The sequence below is a fragment of the Dermacentor andersoni genome, chromosome 7 (genome assembly GCF_023375885.2).
Source record: "Dermacentor andersoni chromosome 7, qqDerAnde1_hic_scaffold, whole genome shotgun sequence".
NCBI lineage: Eukaryota > Metazoa > Arthropoda > Arachnida > Ixodida > Ixodidae > Dermacentor > Dermacentor andersoni.
In genome coordinates this window covers 95821297-95836020 of record NC_092820.1, presented here as the reverse complement: position 1 = coordinate 95836020, position 14724 = coordinate 95821297, and the positions used below count along the sequence as shown (strand labels likewise).

Genomic DNA, 14724 nt, shown 5'->3' with positions numbered 1-14724 from the left:
GCAAAGGAACATCATGGGTGCAAACAAGATTAAAAAATTTCTTCATTGCATTGCAGCTTTAAATCGAGCTCATATAAAGACATACCATTTCTCCGTGATATGAAAATGCTTTAAATCTATAGGTTTTGTTTTTAAACATCAACGTTTCATTGTATCCCAGCTTCTAGGAATAAATCCATTGAATAAAGGATATAGCCTAGAAAGAAATATATGTCATATTTTTTTCGGCTTGGAATATTCGCCTTTCTTAGAAAAAGGCGAATACCCGCGGCACACCGTCAACGGGAGCTAAAAGCATCTCGTGCTTAAAACATAGGACGCCGAATGCTCATATGTGGAGACAGCAACAGTCTTCGCTGGCACGCGCGGGTAGCGTTAGTTCGCGGATGGAGACGTGCTTCCTGAGGCCAGCTTTCTTAATCAAAATTATCAAAAGGCCTCGACCCTTGACATTTTACATGCATATGTGTTCTCTGACATATAATTTGGAAATTTTGATCTTGTAGCAGACGCGCTCAATTTCTTTAACCAGCTATCGTCTGCATTTTGATACCAGCGTGCTTTTCATTTGTGCTTAACTATCTTTACTCTTTTTTTTACACAGGAAAGAGATGCAGCCAGAAAATAGCCATATAACCAAAAGGAAAATTCGGACGCCAATTCGGACAAAAATTTGCCTAATTTGGCTATTAATAGCCCAATCTGGCAAACCTGCATACAGGGTTTTTGTAAGCCCTTTTACTAGTACATAACTAGGAGCACTACTACTTGTGTAAACAGCATACAGGGTTTATGTAAGCCCTTTTGCTAGTACATAATTAGGAGCACTCTTAAGCTTGGTATATATGTATGTATAGATATATCTGGCTTGCAATGGCCACCACAAATCACAAGGAAGAAGTAAAAAATGCGTACAAGCTTTGTATTTCGACTAATTATCATAACAACAGTACACGAACCTCAATAAAATACCGCGTGATATAAAACGGCTCCTTGGATTGTATGGTTTTTATTCAGTCGTTGGTTATGTGCCGGCGGGCGTGAGTGTATTTTTGGCAACCTCCTTGAATGGGTGCGCTTCACAGTGAAACTACAAACGGCCCTTGTACTTCTTTAGTGTAACCAATATTTGAAATCATGCACAATATTTTTACAATAAAGTGAAACTTTCTACTACTTGTTTCAACGTACTTAGCACATCGGCTCGGTAGGCTTCTTGCCGAGTAATGTTGGCCGGTTCTGGCTATGGCTACAAAAGTAAACTAGGATGAACCAGTAGATGGCGTGAAGAAAAGTTTGATGATCCCGAATGCATCGTAATCCGTGGTCGCGGATTACGCTAAAATCCTCAACCTGTGGGTATAGTGCGGAGAGGGAGAATATTTCGGTCTTTCTAGTTTTTCAGGCAGGCACGAAGCTATAGTGCAGCGAGTTGTGTTTCAGATGGTGAACAGTTTTATATCATTTCAAGAAGCAATTCCTCAAAACTTCATTCAATACGGTTTGCTACATGCGCGATTCGCTCCCATATTTCTGCCTGAAGATGTAATGGAGTTGCGATTAAAGGCACCAATTGTGCAAAGGAACCATAAGACATTTTCTTTAATTCGTGCATGAATACATAATTGAGAAATCAATCGAATGAAGCAACCAATAGCTGTTGGCTGCGACTCACAGCGGCTTACGCTGTTATTGTCGTCATGCAGTGTTGTGCGGCAACCAGGTACTCTCTCACTATACGGGAGTAAATATTAGACAGCAGTCAAAAACAACTTTGTTTCTATGGTCGGGCTTCTCTATTTTTCAGCGAAAAGTGCTAGTCACTCGTCCTAAGCAGGACAGTAAACCAAAAGTTTCACCATGGCTCATTTCACACATCCAAAAAATATCCACAAGCCAATGTCCCGTTGACCGGCTACGATAACGCAAGGTAACAGATGACGAGCGCGAAGAGTTGGTGTCATGCTCACGAAATAATTTTTGTGCCCTTCTAGCATTCAGCACCAGCAACACGTTTCGGTGCCACCGTTAGGCTCCATATTAGTGTGGCGGCTGAATCCTGGACAAAGCATCGTCATTTCCTAGCTACTAAAGCACTGCACGGGCGCGGGCCTGCTCGAAAACCCGGGCCCGGCCCAGAAGCCAAACCAGGCTGGCTAAAGTAGCCTTCATGGCGGTCTTGGGTCGAACCGGGTTTGTTTTGTGGTGCACTCGTGGCCTGGTTCCGCTTGGTTGCGTATGCATAAATTGTAACTTTGATGTGACAGCGAAGAACACAGTAGCAACAACTGTGAATCTCGAAAGTATCCCTTTTTTTCTGTGAGCCTTTCCCTAGAGAAAACTAACAATAGCCATGCACATCGATAGTGGCGAACAGAGTCAGTCATCGTCGAAAATCTTATCTGCGGCTCAAGCCCGTCAGCTTTTACACATGACTCGTCGAAAGTTCCAGCGTAATCGCTGGTACCCGCGTGCCTTCCGGAGAGTACTACACAATTCGGGTCGGGCATGCAATCTGATTACAGAATAATAGGCGACAACATAGACAACAGTTAGAACCAACGATAACATTCGAGTAAGTTTCGAATTATGCAGGTGTGTCTTCCGCTGGACGATGGCTAGAAGTTGTTCGAGGAGGATTAGTAAAAACTTATCCTTTGTATTGCCGTATAAGTGCTTGAGGTATTCTTTATAAGTAAAGTCGACCTTGAATATAAGGCAGTTTTACTGCCAACGAAAACCTTCGTTAAATTGCGAATTTCGTCAATTCAAAGTATAAAACTTCGAGCGTTAAAAACAACTTCACAAATTCTCACAGCATCCCTCGTCGGTAGTTCCTTATTAGTAGGCGCTTATAAATAAACTTCAAGAAGGTCAAGAAATATAGCGTGGTTATGAACGCCAGCGCGTGCGGGGCAGATCGCATTGAGGGCGATTCATCGACATGGCTCACGGCGTCCGACATTTGCGTCTGTTATGTCGCGCGATTCCACATTTCATGGACGCCATGGCTAACCGCGCTTATTGCCCGCAGCCTGCGCCCACAACTTAAAAACAAAAGTGTAAAAAGGTACAGGTATTCGTCCTGTACAAAAACAGAAAAAGTCACAGTTTCACCAGAAAGGCTCAGCATTGATGATAGCAAAGAGCCAGCTGCACGAGGTAAGTTTCGTATTCTACTCGGTGCCACGAGCGCTCAGGCAAACATTAACAGATCTCACTCGACGATCACGAACTCGCAGTCACAAGGCGAGCGAGCGCTTCACACCTTGTCTTTGAAACTAGAGATTATGCGACTGCCAACATTACGGGAGGGGGGGGGACTCGCTGAGACAACAAAATGCACGTGAAGGCACCAACCCCATATCGACCGCACCTTTGGACTTGCTGCGTAGAGCTTACCTCCAAGATACAGCGTGTAAGCGTGAGAGGAGGAGACGCGTGCATTCCTGCCAAAGCCTCTCACCCTGCCTACCATACGCAATATCGTCGATGTAGAAATTGACGGTGGATATGACCCAGCGATTGTTGATACTGGCGCCCGTATCGCGGTAATGAGCAACCAGCTTGGTTCCCGCCTGAAGAAAGTCCTTACAGCTGCCGCATCTCGTGTTATCCACGTCGCAGATGGAGCAACGTCCATTATTATTGGCATCTGTACTGCCCGTGCACTTGCCGAGAATAGTGCACGTTGCTCCATTAGTGGCACGGGGAACTTGCTGCTTTCAGCACTTCCAATTTGTTTGCTTTTCTTGAACGTTGTTCCCATGACTTGATCTTAAACCTCGACATTTTATAGGACCATTCAGCCCAGAATCCTCGCCTCCTTCAACTTGAACTGCCTAACCACTACTGTCCTGCAAAATCAGCAGAGCCCTGCTCACTTTCTGTAGACTTTCTACGGCTGCCGCCTCAAGCCGCCATGTATTTGCCTTTCAAGTGCTTCCCATTTGTTCCTGGCGGCGACTATGTGCTGGCTCTTAATTTCAATGTTCTCCTGCGAAGCACAGTGGCCGTTCCTCATACCACTGTGACAATCGCCGAAAACCACACTTTTCTTCTTGTTTTGAACTTTGGTTTAGTGACACAAGTTGTCCCGAAACGCTCTTTCCCGTAAAGTGGGTGGGAAAACGATATTCGGTACCCGATACCCCGCTAAGTACATGGGAAAATGACGCCGTGCTAGCTAAATTGGTAAGTGCATCACACGCCTAATGTGAAGACGAGGGTTCGTGTGCCACCTGCGGTCAGTTTTTTTTCCATCCATATTCATTTGCATTATTCATAATTATTTTAATTCAAATATTCAGTACAATTAATTTTCCCTAAGTTTTTCTTGGTGTCTTTGTTGGCTGCCTTCTTATCATATGACTAATAAAAATCGGGCCCCGCGGTTTTCTTTCTTCTAGTTCATTGCATAGCGAGGGTCTCGAACCCTGCAGCACTGATGCCTTGAGGTAGCATGTGGGGGTGTATTGACCAGTCGTTTTCACTCAAAAAGATCACGCGCACGGGACGCCTGCCGCAGAAAGCATGTTCTACATCCGCCGCCGGGGCTTGTGAGTAGTAGCGCTGGCTAACACTTCCAGGGTTAGTTCAAGTAGATAGAACATAAATACCCCGAAACGTGGATGGGAAAACGTCTCCATGGTAGCTCACTATGGTAAGAGCGTGGCACGCTTAATGCGATGATGTGGGCTCGTGCACTACCTGCGGACGGTTTTTTTTTTTTGCATTCCTTCTCATTTCCATTATTGTTTTCAATCTCTATTATACGAATAAAAAGTACAAGTAATTTCCCATATCTTTGTTTGGCTACTTATGATAACACTAATAAAATTCGGACCCCCCGCGTTTCCTTTCTTCTCATCATTCGCATATATATAATATATATATATCCACAGCCTCACATGGTGCTGCAAGTTATGTTTGCCGTGCGCCATGCCACCACACTCTGCACCCGCAACCTGCTTACGCGCTATTCATCATGACCACCAACCACCATGCCTGCAACACATGACCCACAATGATCACGAACCAGCATGCCTACTACAAACATTCACTAGGAAGCTTCCGCCGGATACATATATCCACAATGCTCATTTTTCAAAAAAAGCTTGAAAAAAAGTGAACATTGTGTGAACTCCATTGCGCGAGGCCTAGTCAACCGCGCCGGAGTCACTGGAGATGAGTTGGACACCAGGGACAATCTGACAACTTATAACGATCTCGTTAAGGCCTTTTACCTCAGTCGCCGAACTTTCCCCCCGCCTCACCCCAAGTTCAGCCGGGCGCAGGCTACCATCCTGCGTCTGCTACAAACAAACACGTACCCTTCACCCGCCCGCCTCCACCCTATATTTCCAGACGTCTACACTACCCCCAACTGCCGGTGCTGTGGCATTCACGCGGCTACGCTTCCGTATACGCTGTGGGAGTGCCCAGCACAGTACACACAGACTAATACCACGACTCTCTCGTCGAGGTTGCACGAGGCTCTGGGCAGCTCCACCCTCGACGATCAAACCTGGGTGACCCAGCATGCCCGCGAGGCGGCGGCGAGGCAAGCCCTCGACGTCCCTTCGTGGGAGGCTTAGGCCCGGCCATCATAAAGTGCTGGCTGTACAATAAAAGTTTATTCCTCCTCCTTGTGTCAAGCTTGCCTCCTTTTTGGATACTTTATCAATGCATTTTATGTAATTGTAACTCATGCATGTTAACTTATTCTCAACAGTGCAGAAACTTCTTGTAATTTTAGAAGTGGCAGCAGCGTCAGTGTGGTTTTGAACGTTTTGCTTCGATGGACGGGCGTGTTATAATAAACATGTAAGCACGTGAAATTGGAAACCAGTAAATCATTCTCCGGGAGTGGATGACCTATGCACAATTTCGGTAATGATGCGTCTCCTAGCTGGGTGTTAGTGTTAGATAGCGTTTCTCTGTAAACTAAAGTACAGGGGCAATAATAAATGGCTCATGGTATCGCATCAAATAATTTGCCTACCTTTGTTTGGTTTTTTGGTGCAACTGATGTGCACTGACAATTCCCATAAAATAGGTTTGTACTGTTGTTTTTTCATTGCTTTACGGTATATAAAGAGACCTTAAACAATTAAAATTCGTTGGAATCGTCATTTCTGCCCAGTAGTTCAACCAGAAATGAAGGGCTTTCGCTGAACGATACAAAAACCTAAATAAATCAATTCTGGGCCGACACTCTTAGAGAATGTCAAAGTCATGCTCTGATTAGTGCAACCAACCCTTTGGTAAACCAAACTGATGTAGTTGAGGTGCCAAGCATCACATAACTATTGGCCAGTATTGACTGTTCGATGGCAGCATTCTTGTTTGGCGGCATTAGTGGATACTTCCGCTTCTCCATGAAATAGTATCTCATGTGACGCCTCTTTAGAGCAGTGGAAGTTCTACCCGTTGGCTTAACAAACTGACGTTCAATGAAAGTGATAATCGAGAACATGACGGAGTCCAAGTGAGACTCTAGGTCTGCGAGAAACAACTCTTTCTTGGTCTTTATTGGCCAGAACCAACGCACTAAGTGTATATTTGAAGTTGTTTGAAGCCAGAACACCGTGGCATTTGTCTTAGTTTTTTTCACCAGATGTCAGTATTTCGACTCTCTGAACCGTTCTTTCTTTATAGTTCTTGCAAAAACAAGGAGGGATTAAGATTTTGCAGCAATGCATATTAGCAAAACTCAGGGCAACAAATGGAGTCAGAGGTAGACGCACAAGAAAGCGGGCTGAAATAAAAACTCTCGGAACGTTCATATTTTGAATGCTCCAGAAGAAACAGTTGGTTAGATCGATCTTAGGTGTGCAAGTGAAGCTGAGCATTGCAGTGGAGCAGTTAGTTGAGTTCAAGCCACATTTTGTCCGTCCAGTACTTAGGCCACTGTATACATCCTCTGGTGAAGAACTTTTTCTGGGGGTACCGGGTATTCAATAAGGCTTCTCTTAATAGGCAATATCGCCTCTGGTGCGGCTTAGTTTGTCCTAACTCCCTTCTCAAAACGTAGCTCTTGTACCAAAAAATTTGCAGCATCGGACTTTTGAAGCGGTTCAACGCCGGGATGTTCTTCTTTGTCGGCCAATAAGCTTTCGTCGAAGAGTGGGCCCTCGCTTCCTTCTTTCGAGAATGGCTGTTCTAAAACAGACACCGCACCAGCATATGGGGTTCTCAATGGCATCAGCTCCTGAGGAATGGGGCTTACGAGTCCGAACTGAAATATACGGTTTTTGAATCCAATAATTTTGAATTTCACGGTGCCGACAGCCTTTCTTATCTTCTGTTTGAAGCCTTCGTCTGCCATATGTGACAGAAAATGAGCCCGTGCGCTGCAATGAAAAAGAAGGCCAAATGGTATAGCCCTCCAAACAAAACAAGTACTCAAAAATATTGCTTCCATCATAAATGTATGGTTGAATGCGTTATTCAGTGACAACTTATACCGCTCTTCAATGCTTTGCTCCTTTTCTAAACGACAAAATGACCTAGTTTCAGGAAGAGGCATGGCGGAAATCTTATGCTACTCTACGTTTGAAGACGAGAAAAGTCTTGTTTTCTTTACAATTAAATTATGCTTATGAAAGCCTTAAAACAACACCACGTGTTTAACGTAACGCATATGGAAGAAATTGTCGCAGTAATACCTGACATCCAGCCCATAATTTTTAAAGCGAGGCTTTGCTGCCTCTTCCTCCATCTTTCCCACGGCTGCTGTTTCTGCTGTTGTTGTCTTGCCGAAAGCGCGGGTAATCTCATTGTCCCGCAATCACCGTCCTACAGTCTGTACCCTTCGTGCCTGCTCGCTAAGCTCGCATAAATATAAAGTGCAGCATAAACATACACCGGTATAGTGTAAATTGACCATCACTTTCACGCAGTCATCTTCATTTTATCGCATTTAAGCCGTTGTCATAAGTACATGGTCCTCATGCAGTAGTCACAGCATCGAGGTTGTTCTATCATGAACACTTTTTGGGGGTTATTCCGCCGTCGTCACGCCATTGTATTCCATACGTCGTCGTCAATTCATCGACATCATATAATCATACGTATAATCATCATACGTATATAATCATCGTCGCCATTCCTTCATCATCGAGGGCAACTTTCGCAGCACTGAGTGCAACAATTTCGTAGTGAGCGGGGTAGCTTCCAGTGAAAATGTCTAGAACTGGGTCAAGTTGTCTGTGTTTGCAAACAGCCAATAAGCAGCTTCGGTGTTCTTCAGCGTTCTTCAACGCCAAATAAAGCATCGTTTAAACCATTCTTCACAGCGCGGGGGAACCACACATTTTTTAAAGATGAAAGTTTCGTCACGCAAATACCTCAAAATAGTAGTATTTATTTTAATCATGCTTTCGCGGTATGGTCCTAAATTTATCCGCTTCGAGATGGAACTATCAATGAAGATTTCTTTTTTTTTTTCAAAACGCTACTCACTCACTGATGTGGTACCGTTGACCAGAGCCACGAAGAACTTGTTTTTGAGCTTTCTTGACACAGTAGATCAAATTTGAATATTGATAAAAAGCAATGAATGACGAATAGTTGAATCAGCAATCACCCCACAACAGAGGAAGAAAAGTTTCGTCAATAAAATTGCTAGTACAATGGTTTGGTTTTCGTATTCCACTAATATAGAAAAAGGAAACATTTTTCGCTCTATACGATACTGGCAGAGTTAAGGCATAATAAGAAATTCAACAAATGAATGTAAACCTGCACTTTGCAGGTAGGACAGTAAGGTTTTGTACTATCAGTCATCTGAAATCCACGTTTAGAATGCAGCATGTCAGGTACCTATTCTCCGTGCTGTTCCATTCTTTATAAGACAATAAACGCTTCATTATTCCTTCACCCTTCCAATAGAGCGTGCTAAACCATCTGTTGTAGCACAGGAAAGCAGGACGTATATTTGCAGAACATAAGCGATGACACACAGTCGATAGTGTGAATGTTCATCGCAAGCAGCTGCTTCTAGACAAAAAAAAAACATTTCAAATGCAAATTACAGCTATGTACAGTACGGCTTCCGCGAATGGACAATGTCCTAAAGAACTGCTCTGGCTTGCTGGGCAAATGTGTATTTCGATGCGCAAAACACAATTGGATTTTCTATTTTATATATGTTTCTTGTTGAATGGTTTTCATAACATGTGCTGGACACTGGTCGCCCGGTAGTAGCACGCGGGACGCCCACATCTTCATAACCACGACTGCATATCACTCATGATTTCCTCAGCGCTTCCGCAGTCGTGGAAGCGCATTTTCGACATGTACTGCACTCTACTTCGACCTCACCTGAAGAGCAACCCGCGTCCCCCCGTACACTTGATTCCTAGCGAGATGCTCTAGAAGTGTTCTCCGAGCACACCGGTCAGTTTTCGTGTCTGTGTGCCTCTGTTTTACTGAAGCTGCTGAAATGTGTAATGCGTGGCCTGTGGACTAGAAATGGTGAAGCTGAAAACGCCTTTCATTTCTTCCTGCCAATAGAAGAATGAACCACTGCCAGAAGGAAACGGGTTTGCTACATGTGCGAAGGAGCACCCTGCTGCAGCTGTAGCTAACCCACAGGTCATACAGAGCATTGATTTGTGGCCATGCTTATGGACACGTACTTGTCACTTGCAGAAGGTTGTGCTGGAAATTTATTAGGAGAGCACCACGCGAATAAAAATTATGACGTATGACATCCTCTGAGGTAACTGCACCTGGGTATAGCACTGCGAACTAAGAAATGGTTGCTACATTACCTTAGATGCGAGCTTCTTTGCGAGTCACTCATGTACAAGAGAAAACAAAACTCTCAAACTTGGGTTACTGGCATCAACAAAAGCTTCCTTTTCAAATTACTTGCCTCGACTGCCACACGCAATTTTATGCAGACGCTCTTTCGCGTATTTACGAAGAAACTTTACGCCGAAGTTAACTTCAAATTTTCTGCACACATACGTGTGAGATGCAGAAATGATGCCATTAGGCAATCGCTGAAGCATTTTGATTAAATTGTGCTGTATTTAATAGGACAATTTCAGTTACTGAGAAAATGAAGCACAATATACAGAAGGCCTCAAGTTTTGCAATTTTGATACAAAAATTGATACTTTCGTAAAAAAACTGCTGCACAAAAATTCTTTTCACTAACGCAGCTACATTTCTTAGGGAATCTGGAGTGTATGAGTTGATGAAGTATGATGAATGAGTTTAGTACTTAGATAAACAATGTTACAATTTTAAGTAAGGACTTGCTTATTTTCTTCTCACAACTAGTAGTGAGCTGCAAAATTGAGAAGCGCTGCATCAGTTTTGTCTGCTTGTGATGTTACAAAAGGGCCTTTGTACATATTTCTGATATAGTTATTTATTCCTGTGTTACGAAGTTGTGAAGAGGATACGCGCTTTTTTTCCATATTTGTCGATATTTGCAGATATAATACTGGCTTCAGATCAAACATCTACTGGCAGCAGTCAGTAGATACAAAAATTTTCTTTTACGTGCAGCTGACTTCATCCAGTCAGGTGCGGGGAATGAGGTGCAAGACGACCTGTTGTTTTCGAAGTATTTAGAATTAAGCATGACGAAGTAATGATTCCTCTTCGGAACTATTTTGTTTCCAAACAGTTCTGCAAAAACATTGTGAAAACGTTTTGGCACCTGCTAAACTCTTCGAACAGAAGTCGAAAGCCTGCTGCACATTTCGTAATGCATGAAGTTGCACAATCGGCGTATAAATTTTTGTAAATCATATTGATAATGCATCAAGCTATATACTATCGGTGCTAGATTTCTTGCAAGACATAACGAGCAGCAGTTGAAAGTACACGTGTAGCACTAAAGCGACATCCTCAATAAGGTGCAGCGGGACACGCTTTTTCCGCAGTGGCGTACTTGTGCGGCCATCCTCGTGAGCCACAAGACCGTGCAGGCTCCTTCATCGCTCGCCGCCGACAACCGCAGCCGCCCCTCCGACTGTGACGGCAATGCACTGAGCGCGCGCTCGCGCTTATCTGCGCAACAACACCTGGCGCGACAGCCATTCATCATCATTATCACCATCAGCCTAGTTACGCCCACTGCAGGGCAAAGGCATCTCCCATACTTCTCCAACTACCCCGGTCATGTACTAATTGTGGCCATGTTGTCCCTGCAAACGTCTTAATGTCATCCGCCCACCTAACTTTCTGCCGCCCCCTATTACGCTTCCCATCCCTTGGAATCCAGTCCGTAACCCTTAATGACCATCGGTTATCTTCCCTCCTCATTGCATGTCCGGCCCATGCCCATTTCTTTTTCTTGATTTCAACTAAGATGTCACTTACCCGCGTTTGCTCCCTCACCCAATCTGTTCTTTTCTTATCCCTTAACGTTACACCTATCATTCTTCTTTCCATAGCTCGTTGCGTCGTCCTCAATTTAAGTAGCACCCTTTTCGTAAACCTCCAGGTTTCTGCCCGGTACGTGAGTACTGGTAAGACGCAGCTGTTATACACTTTCCTGCTGAGGGATAGTGGCAACCTGCTGTTCATGATTTGAGAATGCCTGCCAAACGCACCCCAGCCCATTCCTATTCTTCTGGTTATTTCAGTCTCATGATCCGGATACGTGGTCACTACCTGCCCTAAGTAGATGTATTCCCTTACCACTTCCAGTGCCTCGCTACCTATCGTAAACAGCTGTTCTCTTGCGAGACTGTTAAACATTACTTTAGTTTTCTGTAGATTAATTTTCAGACCCACCCTTCTGCTTTGCCTCTCCAGGTCAGTGAGCATGCATTGCAATTGGTCTCCTGAGTTACTAAGCAAGGCGATATCATCAGCGAATCGCAAGTTGCCAAGGTATTCTCCATCAACTTTTATCCCCAATTCTTCCCACTCCAGGTCTCTGAATACCTCCTGTAAACATGCTGTGAATAGCATTGGAGATATCGTATCGCCCTGCCTGACGCCTTTCTTTATTTGGATTTTGTTGCTTTCTTTGTGGAGGATTACGGTGGCTGTGGAACCGCTATAGATATCTTCCAGTATCTTTACATATGGCTCATCTACACCCTGATTCCGTAGTGCCTTCATGACTGCTGAGGTTTCGACTGAATCAAACGCTTTACCGTAATCAATGAAGGCTATATATAAGGGTTGGTTATATTCCGCACATTTCTCTATCATCTGATTGATAGTGTGAATACGGTGTATTGTTGAGTAGCCTTTACGGAATCCTGCCTGGTCCTTTGGTTGACAGAAGTCTAAGGTATTCCTGATTCTATTTACGATTACCTTAGTAAATACTTTGTAGGCAACGGACAGTAAGCTGATCGGTCTATAATTTTTCAAGTCTTTGGCGTCCCCTTTCTTATGGATTAGGATTATGTTAGCGCTCGTCCAAGATTCCGGTACGTTCGAGGTCATGAGGCATTGTGTATATAGGGCGGCCAATTTTTCTAGGACAGTGTTCCCACCATCCTTCAACAAATCTGCTGTTACCTGATCCTCCCCAGCTGCCTTCCCCCTTTGCATTGCTCCCAAGGCGTTCTTTACCTCTTCCGGTGTTACTTGTAGGGTTTCAAGTTCCTCTAGACTATTCTCTCTCACCTTATCGTCGTGGGTGTTACTGGTACTGTATAAATCTCTATAAAACTCTTCAGCCACTTGAACTATCTCATCCATATTAGTAACGATATTGCCGGCTTTGTCTCTTAACGCACACATCTGATTCTTGCCTATTCCTAGTTTCTTCTTCACTGCTTTTAGGCTTCCTCCGTTCCTGAGAACCTGTTCAATTCTATTCATATTATAGTTCCTTATGTCCGCAGTCTTACGCTTGTTGATTAACTTAGAAAGTTCTGCCAGTTCTATTCTATCTGTAGGGTTAGAGGCTTTCATACATTGGCGTTTCTTGATCAGATCTTTCGTCTCCTGCGATAGCTTACTGGTTTCCTGTTTAACGGCGTTACCACCGACTTCTATTGCGCACTCCTTAATGAAGCCCATAAGATTGTCATTCATTGCTTCAACACTATGGTCCTCTTCCTGGGTTAAAGCCGAATACCTGTTCTGTAGCTTGATCCGGAATTCCTCTAGTTTCCCTCTTACCGCTAACTCATTGATTGGCTTCTTATGTACCAGTTTCTTCCGTTCCCTCCTCAAGTCAAGGCTAATTTGAGTTCTTACCATCCTATGGTCACTGCAGCGCACCTTGCCGAGCACGTCTACATCTTGTATGATGCCAGGGTTCGCGCAGACTATGAAGTCAATTTCATTTCTAGTCTCACCATTCGGGCTCCTCCACGTCCACTTTCGGCTAACCCCCTTGCGGAAAAAGGTATTCATTATCCGCATATTATTCTGTTCTGCAAACTCTACTAATAACTCTATTCTGCTATTCCTAGAGCCTATGCCATATTCGCCCACTGACTTGTCTCCGGCCTGCTTCTTGCCTACCCTGGCATTGAAATCGCCCATCAGTATACTGTATTTTGTTTTGCCTTTACGCATCGCCGATTCCACGTCTTCATAGAAGCTTTCGACTTCCTGGTCATCATGACTAGATGTAGTGGCGTAGACCTGTACAACCTTCATTTTGTACTTCTTATTAGGTTCACAACAAGACATGCCACCCTCTCGTTAATGTTATAGAATTCGTGGATGTTACCAGTCGGATTCCTTATTAATCAGGAATCCGACTCCTAGTTCTCGTCTCTCTGCTAAGCCTGTGCCTGCTTTTTAGCACTGTATATGCTTCTTTTGGCCTCCTAACTTCACTGAGCCCTATTATATCCCATTTACTGCCCTCTAATTCCTCCAATAGCACTGCTAGACTCGCCTCACTAGATAACGTTCTAGCGTTAAACGTTGCCAGGTTCATATTCCAATGGCGGCCTGTCCGGAGCCAGGGATTCTTAGCACCCTCTGCAGCGTCGCAGGTCTGACCGCCGCCGTGGTCTGTTGCTTCGCAGCTGCTGGGGACTGAGGGCAGGGGTTTGATTGTTGTGTTGATATAGGAGGTTGTGGCCAAGTACTGCACCAGGGTGGCCAATCCTGCTCTGGTGAGAGAGTGCGTTACTGTTCTGGTCACCGGGATCAGGCCTGTTTGTGCAATTTTCGCAACACACGGTTTTTTTGGGGGGTATTTTCCGGTGGAGAATTGTGCGGCCCGGGATTTGAATCACGGTCCTCTTGCACGGGAGGCGGATACTCTACCGTCCCCGCAGGAGCTAAATTAAAAATTAAATTATGGGGTTTTACGTGACAAAGCCACTTTCTGATTACGAGGCACGCCGTAGTGGAGGACTCCGGAAATTTCGACCACCAGGGGTTCTTTAACGTGCACCTAAATCTAATGTTGAATTCCAATGGCAGACTCGGAGCAAGTTTTTCTGCTCGTTTCGGAGCAAGTTTGTTCCAATGGCAGAGTGAGGGCAGGAGTAAGGTGTTCCAATGAGAGAGTCGGAGGGGATTCAGAGCGGGAGTCGGTCCGGTGTAACCGGTGTAAGCGGAGATTGGGTGAGCTGGCAGGAACAGGCGGTAAAATTAGATAAAAGTCGTTTGCCAATGGACCATGTGCAAAAGAAAACTAATATTTATAGTTTAGTCAGCGCATTTGGAGTGAATAAATTACAAAAGACTCAAATCATTTGTAGCTACTGTTAAAAACGTGGGACCGAGAACAAGAAGCACACACGATACGACGCAAGATTTCAACTG

The 14724-nt window shown here is 44.4% G+C and overlaps 1 long non-coding RNA gene across 1 annotated transcript; it reads right to left on the bottom strand.

Moving 5' to 3' along the window:
• Positions 1-6778: 6778 nt before the first annotated feature.
• LOC140219298 (uncharacterized) lies at positions 6779-8794 on the bottom strand. Its single transcript, XR_011895466.1, has 2 exons — positions 8467-8794; positions 6779-7355 (listed from the first exon to the last, which is right to left on the bottom strand). It is a non-coding gene; the product is annotated as an uncharacterized lncRNA (long non-coding RNA).
• Between the last annotated feature and the right edge of the window lie 5930 nt (positions 8795-14724).